An 18,603-nucleotide genomic window follows, 5' to 3' on the forward strand; every position below is an offset into this window, starting at 1 on the left:
GAGTTCTTTATGTTTCCAGGGCATGATTCAAATCTAACTCAGATTGGTCATTGCCATTTCAGGGGCCTAGATTATATAAAAGGGGTAGTCTCGGTCCTGAATGTTACTATAGCTCATTATACAAGCTGAGTACTTAACTGGCTTCTGCTCCCCACAGGCTTTTGCTGGATGAAAGGATGATCCAGTAGTTAGGGCACTAGACCTGGGTTCAATTACCTCCTCTGCCCCTGTAACTTTGGGCAAGTTACTTAGTCTCTGTAGACCTCAATTCCGCATTTGTAAAATGGGGACAACAGAACTGCCCTATCCCACAGAGCCGTTATAAGGAGAAATACGTTAGAGATTTTGAGCCATTCAGTTACAGTGGTGACTGCGCATATGGGTTCCTAAAACAGATTTTGATCATGCTTGTGATACTGTGTTAGGGTTAGTGTGGAGTGCAACTCCAGTTCTGTGGATGACATCAAGCTCTAGATTTTTCAGCCTGGCACCTTTCAGTGCTGACTAGAGAGAATAAAACCTGAAATCTAGTTATAGTTTCTAACTGGAGTGTAGAAACTGACAGTCTTTTCTTTGGTTCCCTCTGGATTTCTGGTTTTCAATACTATATATTTAGAAAAAGGATGGGGAGGGTTGGTGGGTGAGGGAGGGGATACAGCCCTTTACAATTTGTCGCTTCCAAAATGACAACTTTTGCCCCCTTCCTATTTTCCAATTCCATGTCTATTGTTCCATTAAATCTTTTGTGCTAAAGCTATGCATGCCTATCTGCTTGATTAATTATACACTATCTTCCTTCATCTTCAAAGTTAAACTGACAGTAATTGCCCAAAATTGAATGCATGACCTCTAAGTCTCTGCCCTGTTTAGTGTACCAGAGAGGGATTTGGTTACACTCTCTAATCTGCTGTCATTGAAGTATACAGAGATTTAGTCCCCAACTCTGAGACAATGTTTCACATCAGAATAAAAAAGTGCTGATAATCACTATTCATCACCTGCAATACAAACCAGAGTCCTTTATCTGATACACTGGCATGCAAAGGAACTACTGCCTAAGGGAGTTAAAGGTGCTGCCCCCCATTGGCTAATGCAGGGTCAAACTAGGACCAGGAGTAAGTGGGTGTCACTCCTACTCTTAAAGTTAATCACTCATAAGGAAAAAATTGCATATTTTTTTCAATAATTAAAAATAATTTGCTTACTTAATTTTACTTGCTATTGATAATTAAGCATTGCTAAGTAACCGCCATCAAAACATATTTACTCGTGTTTACTATTTTATTTAAAATCTATAAATATTTATTGGAAACTACTATGTTTTAAGAACAAATGAAAATATTTATGCACAAAACAACATGACTCAAGTTCAGAAATCGCCCTCCTTTTCTATGAGCGTAGGGGATTGAGAACGTGTTGAATGGCTCTGGGGGCACTGATAAGATATGTCATTTCCATGGAATCATCCCATCCCCCATTGAGAACCTACAGAGGCCCCACTGCTGCATCCCTGTAAGGATGAGGTTCTACTGAGGTTTGAGGGTCAGGCTGGTTAGGAAGAGGAGCTGCTGCTCTCATGGCTGAACTCTCATTGGCTGAACCTGCAGATATTCACACAGGAAGCAGGAGTTAATGCTACTCCAAGCAACCCTCAGACAAATACACTCAATCTTTTGGTCCTATTGAAACTCGAGATAATCGACTGATAACATGATTGTAAATTCTAGCATTGATGCTCCACAGACATGTGTTCAAGGAGGTTTAAAAGTGTCTCCCTTAGCTTTTACAAATGTCTGTGATTGTCTACACTAGAATTTACAATTGTGGTAGCTAACTTGATTAAACTGGCCATCAATTAGCTCAAATAACAGCTCAACCAAAGGTTGTGTCAGTACATCTGTAAGAAGCCAGGCCACCATGAGCAGGGAGACTAGCTGAGTAGCATGGAGCAATCGGCTCTCTAAGTGGCTGTCTCCTACTCCTGCCTATCTGTGGATTGCCTTCCCCCTGGATCCCCATGATCTGCAGAGGTTGAAAACCTATCCACTCTGTAACCTCTTGAACTCTTTCCCCACCCCGCCCTCCACTTGGTAGGGGTGATTTCCTGGAAACTCAGTGATCCCTATGGGTTACTTTGTGAAAGAGAGCGCTATAGCCCTTAGTAAGCTTTCTTTTTACTCCCAGTGACTTTACACTAAAAAGAAACTGTCTGTATTAAGCACTGGTTGACAGTTGTGTTCTCCAGAAATGCTGAAGAACTTTTGAAGGCAGCTGAAGTATCCAACTGACAAAGAACTACCCAAGTGGCCAGCTTCCTTAGGGCAGTCATTACTTTCTGTTCCATGGGGAGTGGTGCTCTCATTTCAATACTCTGGCACTACATTGCTTGGGCTAGCTCATCAAGAAGGTAGAGAAAGATCTCCTTCCATATGCTGAAGTGCTGCTTATTCTAGATCTGAAAAACAACTTGGTCTTACCAATGTGAAGTCATGATCTAGACCTCCCAACAATGCTGTACCTCATAAGCCTTGTCTTCAAGCACTGCATGGATTTGACTACTCTGAGCTGGGCATAGGGTGCACAACCATTGCAGCAAAATCCCTGTTTGTTGCTGTTCTTGGTCTATGTCTCTCTGAAAATACTGCTGGAATACCACATAGCTCTGCCTCCCAGTAACTTTTCGAGAGCTCCAACAGAAACTTTTTTGGCCAAGCAAGAAGCAAGAGCCTGGTTTCCATTCTGAGGAAAGGATGAGGAAATGGCAATAGCATCAGGGGTTCACAGCTGTTTAACTACTTCTCCCACAACTTCACAAAATATCCCAGAAAAAAACTGCCTCAAGAATCTGTCCCAGGAGCTCTGGGAGAGGTATCCAGAGTGACTGTAACATGGTCACAGAATGTAGTACAGCGGATGCAGGGTAAACTACAACTAACCTCCAGCAAAAATGGTATGCCCATTGTGGACACTGCATTGCTGATACTTCACACTGAGGATATCCCACCAGTTCACAATTCTGTAGTGGGGACAAGGCCTATCTGATGAACATTTCCACCTAAAGATGAGCCATAAGCTCTGGTACAGCAGAGTACTAGCAGGAAAGGGTAGATGCAGCTCAGACATAGTCCAGACAATTTGACAGGAGAGAAGGGAGAATGAGAGCATAAAGTCAGGCTCTATCTCCACTGGCCAGGGAAACAGTGTTTGCACCTTTCTAGCAAGCTAATCGTTAACATGGTTCTTGCTGGAAAGGTGCTAATACCTTGTCCCTGGCCAGTAGAGATGAGCCTTACTTGTTTGTCAAGTGTCTTGGCTCTACTTGTTTATCTCACAGGACAATTGTTTATAGCAGTTCTCTTTAGTGCTCATAACAAGTAGTTTTTTGACACTATGTTGAAGCTGCTAAGATAGTGAAGAGCAGAATTCACACTTTTCCTGATGCTCATGCTTTTGCAGGACACAGTTTTCTGCAAGGTTAGGCAAAGAGGGGAAAACCACATTAGTTTTCATTGGCAACAATCTTTGCAAACGAAATGGATAGAAATTTAATTCATAGCTTCAAAATGAAAACTCAACTCTGAAGCAAACGAGACACACAGAGCTCAATTTTTGGTTTCAGATCAAGCTGTGCTTGGTGCAAGACTGGAGCAGAGGTGGGTGGACTATATAAGAACATAAGAACGGCCATACTGGGTCAGACCAAAGGTCCATCAAGCCCAGCATCCTGTCCTCTGACAGTGGCCAGTGGCAGGTGCCCCAAAGGGATTGAACATCAAGTGATGTCACCCAATCCCAGCTTCCAGCAAACAGAGGCTAGGGACACCATTCCTGCCCATTCTGTCTAATAGCCATTGATGGACCTATCTTCCATGAATCTATCTAGCTCCCTTTTGAACCCCGTTATAGTATTGGCCTTCACAATACCCTCTGGCAAGGAGTTCCAGAGGTTGACAGTGTGTTGCGTGAAAAAATACTTTCTTGTGTTTGTTTTAAATCTGCTACCTGTTAATTTCATTTGGTGGCCCCTTGTTCTTGTATTATGAGGAGTAAATAACACTTCCTTATTTACTTTCTCTTTACCACTCATGATTTTATAGATCTCTATCATATCCCCCCTTAGTCACCTCTTTTCCAAGCTGAAAAGTCCCAGTCTTATTAATCTCTCCTCATACAGAAGTCATTTTATACCCCTCATCATGTTTTTTACCCTTTTCTGAACCTTTTTCAATTCCAATATATCTATTTTGAGATGCGGTGACCACATCTGCACGCAGTATTCCAGGTGTGGGCATACCATGGATTTATACAGAGGCAATATAATATTTTCTGTCTTATTATTTATCTCTTTCTTGATGATTCCCAATATTCTGTTTGCTTTTTTGACTGCTGCTGCACATTGAATGGATGATTTCAGAGAACTCCAAGATTTCTTTCTTGAGTGGTAACAGTTAATTTAGACCCCATCATTGTATACGTATAGTTAGGATTATGTTTTCCAATGTGCTTTACTTTGCATTTATCAATATTAAATTTCTTCTGCCATTTTGTTGCCTAGTCACCCAGTTTTGTGAGATCCTTTTGTAGCTCTTCACAGTCTGCCTGGGACTTAACTATCTCGAGTAGTTTTGTATCGTCTGCACATTTTGCCACCTCACTGTTTACCCCTTTTTCCAGATTGTTTATGAATAGGACTGGGGCCAGTACAGATCCCTGGGGGACACCACTATTTACCTCTCTCCATTCTGAAAGCTGACCATTTATTCCTACCCTTTGTTTCCTATCTTTTAACCAGTTACCAATCCATGAGAGAACCTTCCCTCTTATTCCATGACTACTTATTTTGCTTAAGAGCCTTTGGTGAGGGACCTTGTCAAAGGCTTTCTGAAAATCTAAATACACTATATCCACTGGATCTACTTTGTCCGCATGTTTGTTGACCCTCTCAAAGAATTCTAATAGATTGGTGAGGCATGATTTCCCTTTACAAAAACCATATTGACTATTCCCCAATAAATTATGTTCATCTATGTGTCTGACAATTTTGTTCTTTACAATAGTTTCAACCAATTTGCCCGGTACTGAAGTGAGGCTTACTGGCCTGTAGTTGCCAGGGTAACCTCTGGAGCCCTTTTTAAAAACTGGTGTCACATTAGTTATCCCCCAGTCATTTGGTACAGAAGCTGATTTAAATGATAGGTTACTGATGACAGTTAGTAGTCCTGCAATTTCACATTTGAGTTCCTTCAGAACTCTTGGGTGAATACCATCAGGTCCTGGAGACTTATTACTGTTTAGTTTATCAGTTTGTTCCAAAACCTCCTCTGACACCTCAATTTGGGACAGTTCCTCAGATCTGTCACCCCAAAATAATGAGTCAGGTTTGGGAATCTCCCTCACACCCTCAACAGTGAAGACTGATGCAAAGAATTCATTTAGTTTCTCCGCAACGGCCTTATCGTCTTTGAGTGCTCCTTTAGCATCTCAATTGTCCAGTGGCCCCACTTGTTGTTTAGCAGGCTTTTTGCTTCTGATGTATTTTTTTAAAAATTGCTATTACTTTTGGAGTCTTTGGCTAGCTGTTCTTCAAATTCTTTTTTGGTCTTTCTAATTACATTTTTACACTTCATTTGCCAGAAGTTTATGCTCTTTTCTATTTTCCTCATTAGGATTTATCTTCCACTTTTTAAAAGATACCTGTTTGCCTCTCAAAAACAACAGAGGGTCCTGTGGCACCTTTAAGACTAACAGAAGTATTGGAGCATAAGCTTTCGTGGGTGAATGCCTACTTCATCAGATGCAAGTAATGGAAATTTCCAGAGGCAGGTATAAATCAGTATGGAGATAATGAGGTTAGTTCAGTCAGGGAGGGTGAGGTGCTCTGCTAGCAGTTGAGGTGTGAACACCAAGGGAGGAGAAACTGCTTGCGTCTGATGAAGTGGGCATTCACCCACGAAAGCTTATGCTCCAATACTTCTGTTAGTCTTAAAGGTGCCACAGGACCCTCTGTTGCTTTTTACAAATTCAGACTAACACGGCTACCCCTCTGATACTTTTTGCCTCTCACTGCTTCTTTAACATTGTTGTTTAACCACGGTGGCTCTTTTTTGGTTCTCTTACTATGTTTTTTAAATTGGGGTATACATTTAAGTTGAGCCTCTATTATGGTGTCTTTAAAAAGTTTCCATGCAGCTTGCAGAAGATATGCATATCATTATGCATCTCTTCTCTGAACCTTGAGCCACTTCATCCCTAGCCCAAATTAGAGCAGCCTCAAGGCTATTTTAATTTGCTCCTGGCTGCAACAGTCACCAAAGGGCTATTAGAGCAGCCAAAATCAGCAGAGTACAATAGTGCTCTCAGTATGCCTCCTTCCCACTACATCCTTTCACCAGGGATGACATAGATCTGGCTAACCTGGACTCACACACAGGGGAATCTGAGTACTGAGCAGTGGAGTACAGGATCTGGCCAAGTAATCATATGCTCCACACTTTCTTTATGCTAATTATTTTTCTACTGCACCTGTTCGTTACTTTGTGCAAAGGCTTTTAGATAAAGTATCTGGAGTATGAAAGGATTTTTATATGATCATATTCTGTTTTATTCTGGTCTATTATATTATATTTTCTGCTTCCTCTATTCCAGCAATTCTGCCTTTAAATTGTGGCTTGATCAGAGCTGAGAAGTACAGAGGTCCTGTTCTTACAACTACCCAGCAGGAGAAAGGACCAATGCAACTTCTTCTATAGTGAAAGTCTACTTAAGTGACTATATGACATTAACAATAGGAGAAGACCTCCTAGCAAATTCAGAGACAAGAATCTAGAGATCCACCTTGACAGTAACTGCTGTCAAGTTTTAAAGGAGAAATTTTTATAGTGGGAGAACATAGACTCAGAAATTAAATCAGTTTACTTTTTGTTTGTTTTCCATTACTAAATTTCATATTTGCTAATTACCAAAGCTACGTATGTATAGAGAAAAGGTTTAATTGCACATAGCCCAATTACTCATCTTACCTGATCACATTAAAGTAGCATAATATTGGGGCTGTGACAAAGGCATTTCACTGTAAACCTGAGTTTCCTATTTTTCCACCTCCTTTTAAAGTGAGGTTGTTAAGACAGAGCTGAAACAAACACTGGATCAAATATTTCCTTCCCTGTATTTACAGGAATTTGTGTATTTTTAAACGTTACTGCAAGTATGGGTTAACAGTAGTGGAAACTAAAGTCTTCGGTTCACTTGTAGAACAGGTACATCACAGACAGAAACAGGGCTTCCAACCACATCACCAGTCTCCCTCAAACCATTCCTAAGAAGGGACCTCTAGAGGTAAAAATGTTCCATGCCGATTTAAACCACAACCTAACTTTTCCAAGACTAACAACAAGGGTTCTCTTAATGACCTTGGTGGACTCCTGGCCTGTAGGACCTGAAGGAAGAGAGTGGAGAAGATTTCAACAGGAGAGAGACTCAAGAGAAGAAAGAGGAAGGGATTGGCTAGCAGGCGAGTGAGGTTGAAGGGAATGAGTTGATGGCTGAGAGATGGAACTCCACTATTGAAAGATCAAAGAAGGAGCATTATTTAGTGAAATCAAAGTTGAGTGGATGGCCAATTTTGTGAGTGGGGAAGATGGTGTGGTCAAATGAAAAAGTGAAGGAGTTGGGAGGCTAAGGGGCCAGATTGCGTATCGATAAGGAATTTGAAGTTGTTGAGGATTATGGTAGAGAAATTATGAGGGAAGAAAAGTGTTTGCAGCTGAGAGGAGCTTTTGGGGGGGAAATCTGACATGATGGAGGACAGGAGAATAAAGAGTCTGATGGTGAGATTTTAGTATGGTTAGTAAAACTAAACAGATTCTTCACATGTGATTTCATATATGTTGAATAGAGTCTCTCTGCAGATATGTGCAGATGTCTGCTGCTACCAGTGATGACACAATATGGAAGTAGGAGAGTCATGCTGCTTTGTGTGCATTATTCAGGTTTATGTTCAATATTAATGCAGCTCTCTCAGTGAAAGCAATGTCAGCTGTGGTTCATGTCTTCCTGCCCCTCACACTGTTAGGAGTTAGTTCACTAAGTTTTGGAAACATCTTTCCACTGCAATCTATAATTGTGGGTCTTCCATTCTCCCTTTCCCTATAATCTGAGGTTTGTTTTGAAAAGATGAGTGAAGTTTGTGATCATGAATCTGTGAGACTACTATCCATTGTATGAGAGGAGTTTGGAGCAGGCAGGTATGCTGTGCATGCTGCTGGCCTTACAAGAGCTCTGTGGACGGGCAGCCACATGTTTGTTGGAAAAGCAACTGCTTGTAAAGCGAGCAATTACACTGAATTCTCAGCCCCAGGCTTGTCAACCTTTCTGCCCATCATAGGAGTCTGCTGCATTAAATCATGCATCTGAGAAGTGATTTGAAGTAGTGTGGAGATCCTCATCTCCAGAGCACGGGCTGCAGGAAAAAGGCTGCCATGTAGCTGACCATAAGAATCTCCCTCTTTGGGAGACAGACCTGTCCTCGCTTACAGACAACCCCCCAACCTAAAGCAAATACTCACCAGCAACCACACATCACTGAACAAAACCACTAACCCAGGAACCTATCCTTGTAACAAACCCCGATGCCAACTCTGTCCACATATCTATTCAAGTGACATCATCATAGGACCTAATCACATCAGCCATACCATCAGGGGCTCGTTCACCTGCACATCTACCAATGTGATCTATGCCATCATGTGCCAGCAATGCCCCTCTGCCATGTACATTGGCCAAACCGGACAGTCTCTACGCAAAAGAATTAATGGACACAAATCTGACATCAGGAATCAAAATACTCAAAAACCAGTGGGAGAACACTTTAACCTGTCTGGTCATTCAGTGACAGACCTGCGGGTGGCTATATTACAACAGAAAAACGTCAAAAACAGACTCCAAAGAGAGACTGCAGAGCTAGAATTGATATGCAAACTAGACACAATCAACTCCGGTTTGAATAAGGACTGGGAATGGCTGAGCCATTACAAACGTTGACTATCTCCCCTTGTAAGTACTCTCACACTTCTTATCACACTGTCTGTACTCGGCTAGCTTGATTATCACTTCAAAAGTTTTTTTTTTTTTTTTTTTTTTTTTTTCCTCTTAATTAATTGGCCTCTCAGAGTTAGTAAGACAACTCCCACCTGTTTATGCTCTCTGTATGTGTGTATATATATCTCCTCATTATATGTTCCATTCTATATGCATCCGAAGAAGTGGGCTGTAGTCCACGAAAGCTTATGCTCTAATAAATTTGTTAGTCTCTAAGGTGCCACAAGTACTCCTGTTCTTCTTTTTGCGGATACAGACTAACACGGCTGTTACTCTGAAACTCCTCTTTGGGACTGTTATCATCCCAGAGGTGATACCTGAAGTGTGAATGTTTCCACCAATGCCAAAGGGCATGTAAGCTTCCCCCTGTCAGCATCTCCAACTCAGGGCTGCCCAGAGGATTCAGGGAGCCTGGGGTCTTCCCGCTGCTGAATTGCCGCCGAAGATCCAGCACTTTGGCGGCGGGTCCCGGGGCGGAAGGACCCCCCGCCGCAAGTCTTCCGGGCACTTCAGTGGTGGGTCCTGAAGCGGAAGGACCCCCGCCGTGGGTCTTCAGGGCACTTTGGCGGCGGGTCCCGGAGTGGAAGGACCCACCGCTGCTGAATTGCCACAGAAGACCTGGAGTGGAAGAAGCTCCGGGGGCCCAGGCCCCGCGAGAGTTTTCCAGGGCCCCAGGAGCAAGTGAAGGACCCCCCCCAAAAGAACTCTCATGGGGGCCTCTGCGGGGCTCGGAGCCTGGGGCAAATTGCCCTACTTGCCTCCCCCTCTGGGCAGCCGTGCTCCGACTCCTGACCTGTGTCAGCTCCCAGGATTTTAGTCCTGGACCTTTGCTGAGCAGAGGTTGTCATTCATGCCAGAGTGTGTTTTGGTTTTGAGACATGTACAAGCGGGCACTAAGATAAAACCTCCTAACTTATCACTACAGCAGTGTTTCCCAAACTTGGGACGCCGCTTGTGTAGGGAAAGCCCCTGGCGGGCCAAGCCAGTTTGTTTACCTGCCGCGTCTGCAGGTCTGGCCGATCGTGGCTCCCAGTGGCCGCGGTTCGCTGCTCCAGGCCAATGAGAGCTGCTGGAAGCGGTGGCCAGTACGTCCCTCGGCCCGCGCTGCTTCCAGCAGCCCCCATTGGCCTGGAGCAGTGAACGGTGGCCAGTGGGAGCCACGATCGGCTGGACCTGAGGACGCAGCAGGTAAACAAACCGGCCCGGCCCACCAGGGGCTTTCCCTACACAAGCGGCATCCCAAGTTTGGGAAACACTGCACTGCAGGATTGAACTTTATCATTTCTGAAGCACAAATGTCCTTTGCCCACATCATAAACTGAGAAGATGTCATGTCTGATACAGCATCCTCACACTCTGGAAAGCCTGCTTTTTTGTACAGTGACAGACCCCTGACCAGGGAATCAAATCAGGCAAAGATTTAAGTCATATAAGAGTCATATAAGAGTCATATAAGAAACCCAATCAAATAACTGCAGAAGATGAAACTCAGGGGGATCAGATACAAAATGCTCTCACTTCTTATTAGGTTAACTTGTCCACACAAAAAATAAATATGGCCTTGCCATGTTTGTGGCAGAGCACAAGTGAAAAACAGATTGAAAAGGTGATTTTTAATTTAGAATGATAAGATTACTGACTCCATTTCTTGAAGTGCTTGCTGTTTTCAGTCTTGGGGCTACTGTTTTTTAATGCATTCCAAATGTAAACAGGAAAAAAGCCATTTCTCATTCCAAGCCCTCGCTTTCTGTCACTCTTTATCTGAAAACATATTGAAAATCTGGATGCATGCACTCATCCTAACTATGGCTCTGATTCAATAAGGTATTTCACTGTGTGCCTAACTTGAAGCACATGACTAGCTCCATTGAGTTTGACACCAAATAGCAGCAATAAATTAAAATTAACTACCCAGGGTAGAACTTATTACATATAGTAGCTGTCTTTCAACTCCCCCCCACCTCCCTCCTCCATGCCACCCTCTTTATCAGCATAGGGGCTTTGCTGCATGAATTGTACAGAAGGGGTTATGGCAGATGTGCAGAAGTTGAGGTTAGCTAACATACTACAGTTTGAAGTACATGATTTTTGTCAATCTACTTTCCACTATTACTTTAAAGGAAAGGGAGTGTATGGGCCATTATATATAGGAATTACTTCTCTCACTACTGAAATGCAGCTCTCTGTGAGAGGGAACAAAGCAGCTGTTTGAAAATACACAACAGCTTAGAACAGGAAACAAAAACCTCTCTCCTCAGACCTAAGAACATCAGTGTCTCTTGCAGCTGTCTAGTGGCCCTTTTAGTTTCTGCAGAAGAAAAGGTTTCATTTTAAACATGTGATGTTTCTAGCCCTCCTGATGTGAAGAAATTCTTCAGAATGTGTCCCAATACAGCATTTTCTTTAATTTATAGAAAAAGCCAGTCTGAAACAATATTTCTAAGGTGAGAACTGATCCATTATCTTACCAGAATGTTACCTCTGAAGCCTAATGACACCAAGCTACATATAATTGGGAAAGATTCTGAACTCAGTTACAAAAGTCAAAGAACTGACATCAAAATCAGACATTGTGAAATCTCCCACCTGTGTTATTTTGGCAGATATGTCCAGCTAATGGGCTAACCCAGCATGACTGGGCATCAGTGAAACTGGAGCTAGAAGAGAGCTGTTGGATTAATGGCATACAACCTGCAGCCCAAGACTGCTCCTGACACTATAGAATTCTTGAAGAATAAAGTACAAGTGAGAGCAGGTGGTGAAACAGAGTAGAAATCTTCTGGTTGTGTTAGACTTAGCATATCTACAGAGTTTCAGCAGCAGCCACCCAAGCTCATCCTGCGCCACTCTTTGCAATGATCAGTGAAGACTGCTACAGGAGCAGAGGTCTTTGCTTGCAGCTGTAAGGTTTTTTATGGAGAGCTTCAGCAAATTGACCTTTTCCAACACATTCTCAAGAAATAGGAGTATGATAGTCACCCCTGTATTGAATTGATCAAGGAGCTTTAAGGTTTGCTCAGTAGTTCAGAGACTACAAAAGGGTTCAAGCTGCTTGCGGATACCATTTTCATCTGAATCTTAAAAAGCTGAGGCCAAAGGTCAGGTAGAACTGTTTGACTTAAAGATTATCTTAACCAAGTTAAGTGAAACAAATGTACTGAATTTTATGAAAGCCTGCTGAATCAGAGACATGCAAATTTACAGAAGGGGGCTGCTGTTTCTGTATGTTTTTGTCAGGATGTATATTTGTGAACAGACTTTTTTATAATGAATCTGAAGAAACCCACCACAACAATTACCTGTGAGATCCCATAATGCTAGCTGATCTAAGAGACATGGCTAGATATCAAGGCAATGATTTCAGAGAAATAGGAAAAGTCTTCTCATTGCTGTAACTACAGGCTTGAAATACCAAACAAAGCAAGGAGTTAGAGATCTTAGGTTCCCATGGTAATTAATACTACTGCTTTGTGCTTATGCATTATAGGCTTGATCCTGTGAGGAAGTGAGCACCTGCAACTCCTTTTATTACATCCTGTTGTATGATCTTTCATATAAATAAGTGCATAACATTTGGAAACATGATATAATACTTGATAGACATCTAGTTTAAAAATACAGTGGGCCATATATAGCTCTGGATTATGTGCACTGCCCATACAGAAAGCATTGTACCTCAAGAGCTTCTTAGGAGGTCTATGCCTCTCACTCTTAAAGGGGTATAAGTTATGCTCCCTTATGTAGCTGACCAGCTCACCTAGCCTATCCAGAAGGTGGGCAAGAATATAGTCCCACCTCCTCTCCACTACAGCCTACCAGAGGTTCTCAAAGTGTAGTCTGCGGACTACCAGTGGTCCACAAACTCCATTCAGGTGGTCCACAGATAGTTCCCTCTAAGGTGTGCACCTGGGCAGCTGCACATGAAAGAATGAAGGGCCGCCCACCTTATTAGTGGAGATGTGCAGGCGTGGCTCCACTAATTAGGTGCCTGAACCCTGGAGAAGATGTACATGTAAAGTGAGGTGGTGGCCTTGGAGGGGATAGAGGATAGGTGGGAGGGGGCAGTTGGGTGAGAAGACGAGATGGGGGGAATTTGGGACATGCAGGGCTGTGGCAGCCAGAGAAAGAGATGACATTCCCCACCTCCAGGGCTGCTACTGCTGGGGAGAGACCCCCATCCTTCCCAGCCTCAGCTCGGGGGCTGCTGTGGTGGGGGAGAGAGGGCACATCCATCACATTAGAAAGATAAGACTACTGATATTAAAATATGAGTTGTGTGCTTTTATTTGTAGAACAAAAAATGTTTATTATTATTAAGGTTTTTTTTATATAGTGCTTTTATCCAAAGCGCTTTACAATAGTTAGCTCAGGGATCGGCAACCTTTGGCACGTGGTTTGCCAGGGTAAGCACTCTTGCTGGCCAGGCCGGTTTGTTTACCTGCTGCGTCCGCAGGTTCGGCCGATCGTGGCTCCCATTGGCTGCGGTTTGCTGTTCCAAGTCAATGGGGGCAGTGGAAACCGGCGGCCAGCACATCCCTCGGACCGTGCTGCTTCCCGCAGCCCCCATTGGCCTGGAGCGGCGAACCGAGGCCAGTGGGAGCCGCGATCGGCCGGACCTGCGGAGGCAGCAGGTAAACAAACTGGCCCGGCCAGACAGGGTGCTTACCCTGGCGAGCCACGTGCCAAAGGTTGCCGATCCCTGAGTTAGCTAATGGTACAAACAACATTTGGAAAGATCATTAAGTGGTCCGCCAAGCCCATCAGCAATTTTCAAGTGGTCCGTGAAAAAAAGTTTGACAACCACTGGCCTACCATATTTGTGGTGGCTAGCACCCCAGGGTGCACTAGCAGAAAACAGTGTCTTCTCCAATAAGCAACAAGGTGTGCAGTTATTTTTGTTAAATATTTGTATTACAATAAGGCCAAGAAGCACCAGTCAAGATCAGGACCATATGTTGAGGCACTGTCCAAGCCCTGAAGTAATTGCTATCTAATTTAAGGTATAATAAAATAGCAAAAAAATAGGAGAAAAAAGGAGAAAAGTAACATCAATAATAATTCATGAGTATATAGGCTAGCTACTTAGCGCACAGCTGGATGGTTACAATTTCATATGCCAGTGTTGTGTGTCAGTCAGTGATCACCAACTGGGTCTAATTGTATCTCTCTGAAATTGACAGTTGTCATTTTTCCCTAATGTGTCTGTGGTGGCAATATTTACCTGCAGAGAAAATACAGACCGTAAGATAGCACAGAAAAGTTCATTTTGAGCAAGTGAATTAATGCAAACCAAAATTACAATAGTTTATGCTGTTTTATGAATAAAGATACTTAAGTATATAAATATTAAATAGAAAGATTTTAATAGAAACATGTAAATATTTAATATGCCATTAAGTCTTATTAATTTTATGTTTTTATTTTTCAGATTAAAAATTCACAAACTTTCTCATTTCCTTCATCCTGATAAGGTAATGTATTTATCTTAATTATTTGTTAGATATTGTTAAAAATATTTTGTGAATATTTAATATTTAAAATAAAATAGATATATTTTCCCCCTTTTTATTATGGCTGTGTAGTGATAATGTTAGTATTTAAGTAGGTATTTTATGTACTAGTTAATGCAATTTTGAAACATAGACCAAATATAGTTAATTACTGATTGTATAGAAACATGGTTGCACACACTTTGGTAACGCTATAGCAGTTTTTATCTGAGGATCTCAAAGCACTTTACAAGCATTAATAACTCATGCTATAAGAACTGTGGGTTAACTCAAAACTGGTTTCATTTTGCAGCTAGCTAAACTGAGTTCTAGGGCAAGATCTTGAAAACTGAGTGAGCAAATGTTTTAAAATGAAGCTTGTAAAGTAGGAACTCTAGAGTGTTTGAATTAGAAGTAGAGTCCTGTGGGGTTCTACAAGTGTAATTTACATTGGAAGAACAGTAGTTTTCATCGTGTGTGTGTGGCTAGCTAGCAAGATTGAAAGGGAAGTTTCGGGAGTTTCATAGAGACAGCAGAATGCATGCAGTACCACACAATTTAAAAAACAAGGTATATCTGCAAAACCATCTGATGCCACTTTCTTGCCTACAGATGGCCGGCCATCTAACTGATACCATGTGTTGTATGCTTTAGTCCAAAGTGTTGTGGCTTTATTCATGCAACTAGCTTTCTGAGTTTAGCCTATTCCCCCACAATCAAATAGACATGGCAGTGTAATGCGGGGCTCTGTAGGGACTGCCTATCTTCTTTCTTCTGCAGTTTGCACATGTGGGTTGCTCCATGGCCATAACCTTGGATGTTATGTTCCAAGTGTTCAGCCCTCGCCCAGGTTGCATGTGCAGTATACAGCACTATATAAATGATGAAACCACACATATGTAGCATTATTCTTTGCTGCATAGATGTGTGTGTTCTTTAATTCAAGACCCAATTGCAATACATATAGCAGGTAGAGATACAAGTACTGTGGGAACTTGAACCCTACAGTGTCCTGATGTGTGTGCATATGTGTGGTTTTTAAACATTAGAATTTCTTGAATGTCCTTCTCTTGACTGCCTTCATGCGCACACGCACTCTCTTCTGGAAGATGCTTACATGCTATAGTTATTGGCATGGTATAGAGAACCTGAAGAAAGTAGGATAGATAGAATGGTGTGCAATTACAGTATCACATTTCCCAATTCATTAAGGTTAATTTTTGCACCAAATAGTCAGGTTATTTTCTTGTAGTAAAAGAAAAATTGTAAAATATTTAAAAATTGTGAAAAACGAGACAGGGAGATGCAACTGAACCCCCCCTCACTCTTTGGAAATAGAAAGATATTACAGCTAAACAAAGGGGGCTTGATATCTATATTTTTTCTTCCCATGGTATGTAGTTAAGCAGCATTTTTTAAAGTTAAATGGAATGCCTTAAATGTTCATCTTGCCACCAACACAAGAGTTTATTAATGTATAAAGGTTACATTAAAAATAAATACAAACTAATGCACAAACTCATTCTGGCAAGAATACATCAACATTGTAATGTCAAATGTTAAGAGGGCACACACAGGAAAGCAACCAAGTGAGTAAACATTGATTGAAAAATTATCCTTATTTGTGAGAAATCCTGTTAATAAAGAAACCTAATGAGTGACACTTGCATCCAAAAATTTTCAAGGCAACTTATTGAGCTAAAGGAGAATTTGCTTTAACTGCCAGTTAAATACTACTGATTTTCTCTTCCAAGCATCCAATCATTGTCCTTGAAATTATAGCATGCAACTCCCATAGCTTTTTCATCCGAATGAACCCTTACTCCTCTGCTATACCATTAGCTGAATTGATTTTACTATTTGTTCTCCAAACTTTCCTCCTAGGATTGATCCAAAGCCCCATGAAGTCCTGAGTGGAAGTTCAGAACCGTTGAGGTGGTTCAAAATTCGCTTTTTTGCTTAAGATTTCTGCATCTCCTCTATCCCTTCTGTTTTTGAATGACTGGTTGTTCAAATAACCACACAGAAAGGTGTTAAAATAAATGCTCATCCATATGTCTCTAGAGGAAAGAGACTCAAGTCTTGTACATGCTCAATGTGCTATTTTCAAGTCTCCAGAACTTTGGTATTTCTAAGTGCTCATGTTACTTCTTTGGTGTTATGTATGAAATGCATACTAATCATGGAGGTGTTTTTTAAACTTATTACTTCCAGAATGCATATGTGCACTATTTAATTTTAATACTAACTTTATGCTTGGATTCTCAATTGAAGAATCCATTCCTGCTCCCTCTGAAGCTGCTGGAAGTAGAATTTGAGTCAGAAAAGTTAAGGATATTATTGCAACAGGGCATGAAGGTGAACAGTGTTTGCCAATAAGATTTCCAAACTATGAATTGCGTATATTCTGTTGGAATGGTTTAAAAGTTTCTCCTTTCATCAAGTGTAAAGTCACTTTTCAGTATTCATTTATGTGTACAGAGTACACCATTTCCCTCCATTCACATACATATACAGTGCATGACAAGTAGTTTGATGCCCTTCACAAAAACCAGATTTGATCCACAATGTCTGGAATGTTATTAAAGTAGCCACTTTGAGAATGTTAGTTATGGAAGTGCACATTGGTATGGAAATTAGATTTTAAAGACTCTTTAGAGACCCAAACCTATTTCCATAGGAATTTTGTCATTGACTTCAATGGGATAAGGATCAGGCATTATTTATTATAACACTGTTAACTAGAGATGGTCAATTTTTTTTATTAAACAGCTTTTTATTGGAATATGTAATTTCATTGAACCATTTTGTGGGAACCTGTCAATTTTTACTGAATTTTCAATGGGACAATGTTGAAATGAATTGATTGAGCTTTCTTGTTTCTTCAATGTTGTAACATTTCATTTTACTAAAGTAAAAAAAAATTATTTTAACTTTCTCATTTCGACTGATTTAATTTAGATTTTACAATATTTTAAATCTTATATGATATTGTATTTAACATTATATTATAATATTTTACATTATCAAAGCAAACATTCTTCTCTTATCAAAATGAAACATTTTGACACGATTAAAACAAAATATTACTAAGTTTCTGAATAAAAATATTTGAGAATTTCCATTTCACAGAAAATTTTGTCATTTCAACTTTATTTTCCAATTCAGAATGGAAACAAATTTCAAAATGTCAGAATTTCCCGTGGAACAGAAATTTTGTTTTACAATCAGCACTACTAAAAACCTGCTTGTGCTTGTTGCTTCATTTTTTTCATTAGTGGATGGGGTGGTCTATCTATCAGCATGCAGTTTGTTTTTCTTTGTAGACAAAATGACTGTTGCTCACAGAATAAAAACATGCCAGATTTCAAGCTTGAAAATGGAACTGACTTTTGATGAGGACAAAAAAGTCCATTAAATCCAACAGGTTTTTCCTTTCTCTTTCTAATTAAAATACATTTAACCAACTTGACAAAAAATACTCTAAGATCAAGATAAAATATGGATTTTGTCAAGCTGAATAGAATATTGTTAAAGTTGCAGCTCTGTAAGGACATTGGTTTTGTATGGAAATTCCATTGTAAGCTGACAATGTCACTGGCATTCTATATCTCACACATGATCAGATTCTGATCTCTGTTAGACTAGTGAAAATTCACAGCAAGCCCACTACAATCAGTACAATCAGACTCACTAATGTAAATGAGATGAGAATTTGGTCACTATAGATAGCCTATGTATAAATAGAGATTAGAAAGATGATCTGCCAAGTGGTAATCATTGGGCCAAATCCTGAAGTCCTTATTCATATAAAACTCCAGTTGATTGCAATGAATTTTACCAGAATAAAAAGTGAATTAAAACTAAAATAAATATCTTCAGAATCCAGCCTATTGTAAATACATCCTTTTCATGGTTTTTGATGGCAAGTCTGAATTAAGCACTAGGACACATTTCCCTGATCAGATATTAAAAACCACCGTCTGGAAAGTATTTGGGAACCTTACTGAGAAGCATG

Source organism: Malaclemys terrapin, chromosome 9 (genome assembly GCF_027887155.1).
Source record: "Malaclemys terrapin pileata isolate rMalTer1 chromosome 9, rMalTer1.hap1, whole genome shotgun sequence".
In the NCBI taxonomy this organism is placed as follows: domain Eukaryota; kingdom Metazoa; phylum Chordata; order Testudines; family Emydidae; genus Malaclemys; species Malaclemys terrapin.